This window comes from Coregonus clupeaformis, unplaced genomic scaffold, assembly GCF_020615455.1.
Source record: "Coregonus clupeaformis isolate EN_2021a unplaced genomic scaffold, ASM2061545v1 scaf0013, whole genome shotgun sequence".
Classification (NCBI taxonomy): Eukaryota; Metazoa; Chordata; class Actinopteri; order Salmoniformes; family Salmonidae; genus Coregonus; species Coregonus clupeaformis.
The window spans coordinates 1,084,271-1,090,270 of NW_025533468.1; positions in this window are offsets into that span (position 1 = coordinate 1,084,271).

Here is a 6,000-nt window from a genome sequence, read left to right on the forward strand (position 1 = left end):
TACCAACTGAGCTACAGGGGACATTCATTCTGGGTTACAGATAGAGTACTAGTTAATTTGTATACAAATGGCACTGCATGTTTGTGTTTCTAAGGTAAAACACAGATAACTACTGTAGCTAAAAATGTGTTCTTATTCTTAGAAGCATACATTTATAGAAACAGTGGTTCTTAAATAGAAATGTGCATTCAACTGTTGTCTCGTGTGCTGCGGCTGAATGAAAAAGTGGATAAACATCCCCTCTCTTCACTACGCTACTACTAACACGCATTCACACACACACACACAGTACCACACATCTCTTTGGCACTCTTCACATTGATCACTGCCACTGGGCCTACATCTGTTCTTATGTCCTTACAGTGGCGAAGCTGTCGAGCCTATTCTATGGCATCATGGTTACCCTCAGGTGTCGGGGCTGACAGCTGAGAGGTTTAGTCTTTTATTTCTCCTTGGTCCATTGCAAGAGTTGGAACCGGTTCAGGGAACAGCACTGAAAACAGGAAAATAATGAAAGTATTTGAGGAACAGAACACGAACCTGGAAACGAAAGTGATCTATACTCTTCCGGAACCGAACTGTTATTTTAAATGCATGGGAACCGGGTAAATAACGTTTTTTTTTACGTCCCAGGCTTTTTTTTCCAGTCCCCAAAAAATCGCTAACAAAACGCCTACGCACAGCCCTCACTCTGTCACTCAGAAACTTATTCCAGCATCTGCCTGCCAGCTGGAAATCTTTCCCAGTGGGTGTATGTAGGGTACCTGCCCTTCCCATTTGAAGCATAGGTTACTGTCGTCTACTGACAACTTTACAAGCATGATTCAGAAATTAGGGAGAGATGTTTAAAAGAATGGATAAACTTTTTCAATTCTAGTTAAGGATACTATAGTTATCACGTTTCTCATTGGATTAATTAACTACAAAAAGATAAGATGTGTTTTTAATTAAAGTGCTGCTCTGCTCACACATGCTTGTTAGCTAGCTAACGTTTGCTCTGGTACAACGTTAAAAGACATTCAAAGTTCCCCCTCAGCCCCCAGCTGTGCCCTGGACACCATATGTGAATTAATTGCCCCCCATCTATCCTCAGAGTTCGTACTGCTTGGTGACCTAAACTGGGATATGCTTAACACCCCGGCCATCCTACAATCTAAACTAGATGCCCTCAATCTCACACAAATTATCAACTAACCTACCAGGTACAACCCTAAATCCGTAAACATGGGTACCCTCATAGATATCATCCTGACTAACTTACCCTCTAAATACACCTCCGCTGTCTTCAACCAGGATCTCAGCGATCACTGCCTTATTGCCTGCGTCCGTAACGGGTCCGCGGTCAAACGACCACCCCTCATCACTGTCAAACGCTCCCAAAAACACTTCAGCGAGCAGGCCTTCCTAATTGACCTGGCCCAGGTATCCTGGATGGATATAGATCTCATTCCGTCAGTAGAGGATGCCTGGTTGTTCTTTAAAAGTAATTTCCTCTCAATCTTAAATAAACATGCCCCATTCAAAAAATACAGAACTAAGAACAGATATAGCCCCTGGTTCTCCTCAGACTTGACTGCCCTTGACCAGCACAAAAACATCCTGTGGCGTACTGCATTAGCATCAAATAGCCCCCGCGATATGCAACTTTTCAGGGAAGTTAGGAACCAATATACACAAGCAGTTAGGAAAGCAAAGGCTAACTTTTTCAAACAGAAATTTGCTTCCTGTAGCACTAACTCCAAAATGTTTTGGGACACTGTAAAGTCCATGGAAAATAAGAGCACTTCCTCCCAGCTGCCCACTGCACTGAGGCTAGGAAACACTATCACCACCGATAAATCTACAACAATCGAGAATTTCAACAAGCATTTTGCTACGGCTGGCCATGCTTTCCACCTGGCTACCACTACCCTGGCCACCAGCTCTGCACCCTCCGCTGCAACTTGCCCATGCCCCCCGCTTCTCCTTCACACAAATCCAGACAGCTGATGTTCTGAAAGAGCTGCAAAATCTGGACCCCTACAAATCTTCTGGGCTAGACAATCTGGACCCTTTCTTTCTAAAACTAGCCACGAAATTGTCGCAACCCCTATTACTAGCCTGTTCAACCTCTCTTCGTAACGTCTGAGATCCCCAGAGATTGGAAAGCTGCCGCGGTCATCCCCCTCTTCAAAGGGGGTGACACTCTAGATCCAAACTGTTACAGACCCATATCCATCCTGCCCTGCCTTTCAAAAGTTTTTGAAAGCCAAGTCAACAAACAGATCACCGACCATTTCGAATCCCACCGTACCTTCTCCGCTATGCAATCCGGTTTCCGAGCTGGTCATGGGTGCACTTCAGCCACGCTCAAGGTCCTAAACGATTTTATAACCGCGATCGATAATAGACAGTACTGTGCAGCCGTTTTCATTGACCTGGCCAAGGCTTTCGACTCTGTCAACCACCGCATTCTTATTGGCAGACTAAATAGCCTTGGTTTCTCAAATGACTGCCTCGCCTGGTTCACCAACTACTTCTCAGATATAGTTCAATGTGTCAAATCGGAGGGCCTGTTGTCTGGACCTATGGCAGTCTCTATGGGGGTGCCACAGGGTTCAATTCTTGGGCCGACTCTTTTCTCTGTGTATATCAATGACGTCGCTCTTGCTGCTGGTGACTCTCAGATCCACCTCTACGCAGACGACACCATTTTGTATACATCTGGCCCTTCATTGGACACTATGTTAACAAACCTCCAAACGAGCTTCAATGCCATACAACACTCATTCAGTAGCCTCCAACTGCTCTTAAACACTAGTAAAACTAAATGCATGCTCTTCAACCGAACGCTGCTTGCACCCGCCCCACCCGACTAGAATCACTACTCTCGACGGGTCTGACCTAGAGTATGTGGACAACTACAAATATCTAGGTGTCTGGTTAGACTGTAAACTCTCCTTCCAGACTCACATTAAGAATCTCCAATCCAAAGTTAAATCTAGAATCGGTTTCCTATTTCACAACAAAGCCTCCTTCACTCATGCTGCCAAACATGCCCTCGTAAAACTGACTATCCTACCGATCCTTGACTTCGGCGATGTCATTTACAAAATAGCCTCCAACACTCTACTCAGCAAATTGGATATAGTCTATCACAGTGCCATCCGTTTTGTCTCCAAAGCCCCATATAATACCCACCACTGTGACCTGTACGCTCTTGTTGGCTGGTCCTCACTACATATTCGTCGCCAAACCCACTGGCTCCAGGCCATCTATAAATCACTGCTAGGCAAATCCCGCCTTATCTTAGCTCATTGGTCACCATAGCAACACCCACCCGTAGTCTGCGCTCCAGCAGGTATATCTCACTGGTCATCCCCAAAGCCAACACCTCCTTTGGCCGCAATTCCTTCCAGTTCTCTGCTGCCAATGACTGGAACAAATTGCAAAAATCTCTGAAGCTGGAGACACTTATCTCCCTCACTAACTTTAAGCATCAGTTGTCAGAGCACCTTACCGATCACTGCACCTGTACACAGCCCATCTGAAATTAGCCCGCCCAACTACCTCATCCCTATATTGTTATTTATTTTGCTCATTTGTACCCCAGTATCTCTATTTGCACATCATCTCTTGCACATCTATCATTCCAGTGTTAATACTAATTGTAATTATTTTGCACTATAGCCTATTTATTGCCTTACCTCCATAACTTGCTACATTTGCACACACTGTATATATATGTATTTCTGTTGTATTTTTGACTTTGTTTTGTTTTACCCCATATGTAACTCTGTGTTGTTGTTTTTATCGCACTGCTTTGCTTTATCTTGGCCAGGTCGCAGTTGTAAATGAGAACTTGTTCTCAACTGGTTTACCTGGTTAAATAAAGGTGAAATAAAATTTAAAAAATAGAAGCCGCTCCTCCGTAGGTATAATTCTGTGGGCCTAATTCAGATAATGCATGTCTTAACAAGATGCCCAGCGCTTCAAGGCAAGCTTCCTCCATCCTCTCTTGCTCTATCCTTTCAGTTGCATCTCAGGGGTCTGTCTCTCCTCCTCCTCTCTCTCTTTATCTCTCTTTCTCCCTCTCACTCTCCTTTTCTCCTTCTCTGTCCTCCGTTTCTCTCTCTCCTCTGTCTCACCTCTCTGTGAAATCGCTCTCACAATGTAATCACGTCTCAGCATTCGTCTCATGTGCCAGTCGTCCGTGGCTCTGACCTCTGTGTGTCCTTCTTGATGCGCAAGAAGGTTCTCAAACTTGACAGACAATCTGAATAAAATCTGAATAAAACCAACTTGACCCTTTGGCAACCGCAGTAGATTCTGCTTCACTCTCTTGATTTAGTGCAGATTTTAAGTGCTCACTCACTCAACCCTCCTCACCCCTAACAGTCTTCACTGACTCGCATACACCATCATTCTCCTGCCCATCCTGTCCCCTCTCTCCTTCTCCCCTCTCCCTCCCTCATTGACCCCCAATTGTCCCCTTACATCCTCCCTCCTCTCCTCCCCCTTTCCTCTCTGTTCTCTCACCCTGGGCAGAAGATTAATCTGGACCTCAAGGCTGTCTGAGATAAGCAAGAGATGGGACCATCATACACACACACATCATCTGAGTGCGAGGGAGAGAGAGAGACAGAGAGCGAGAAGGAGAGGGAGGGGGAGAGACAGAGAGAGAAGGGTGTACAAAATAAAGACAAAAAAAACACAGACAGACAAAGACAAGCAGACAATAATATAAAGAGACACGCCCTGATAGAGTGCGACAGACCAGAAAGAAAAGAGGAGAAAAAGTGTTTCTGCACCTTAGAACCCTGACAATCCATTGTGGGTCTCAGATGTTCCAGCCCTGTCGACCTCGCAAATAACGTTTCCCAACTTCAATTCAACGCTATAATTCAATTCAGCAAAGACAGGAACAGGGCTAAAGGTTAAAGCTTCATTGCCATTTTGATGTCCCGAGATTGACCTAATAGACGCCATGAACGATGGATCACTCAATGGGTCAGAGCCCTCTCATTGGGACTGGCAGTTTGCCAAAGGCCACACTGATGGGAATCCACAACATTGGGTTTGTCTGTGCTGAGCGTAGATGGGGGCTGTGTCCCAAATGTCACCCTATTCCCTATATAGTGCACAACAGTTGTGCACTTTATAGGGAATAGGATGCCATTTGGGAAGCAGACTGTTTTTTTTATCTCCGTCAGAAAGTATGTGCAATATGATGTTTTTCTATACATCTTTCCTGTACAGTATTTGACTTGGTTGATTGCACAGTCACAATAACCCTGCTAGCACAGCAGGAGAAGGAGAGTGAGCTGTTAGTGATACCGTGGCAGGCCTCCCGAGTGGCGCAGTGGTCTAAGGCACTACATCGCAGTGCTAGCTGTGCCACTAGAGAACCTGGTTCGAGTCCAGGCTCTGTCGCGACCGGGAGACCCATGGGGCGGCGCACAATTGGCCCAGTGTCGTCCAGGGTAGGGGAGGATTTGGCCGGCAGGGATGTTCTTGTGACTAGTGACTCCTGTGGTGGGCCGGGCACAGTGCACGCGGACTCGGTCGCCAGGTGTACAGTGTTTCCTCTGGCGCATTGGTGCGGCTGGCTTCCGGGTTAAGCGGGCACTGTGTCAAGAAGCAGTGCGGCTCGGTTGGGTTGTGTTTCGGAGGACGCATGACTCTCGACCTTCGCCTCTCCCGTGTCCGTATGGGAGTTGCAGCAATGGGACAAGACTGTAACTACCAATTGGATACCGTGAAAAAGGGGGTAAAAATAATACTTTTTTAAAAAGTGATGCAGTGTTGAGAAGACCACCCTATTGCCTATATACCGTGCTACTTTTGACCATAGCCCTATGGGCCCTAGTCAAAAGTAGTGCACTACATAGGGAATAGGGTGCTCTGTCTGAGATGCTGCTGCTCAACTGATCCATTAGCCCACAGAGTGACTCACATATACAAGGGCAGCAACCTGGATGAAATACCATTTCCTGTTTGTGCTATGTCTCTTCTCTTTAT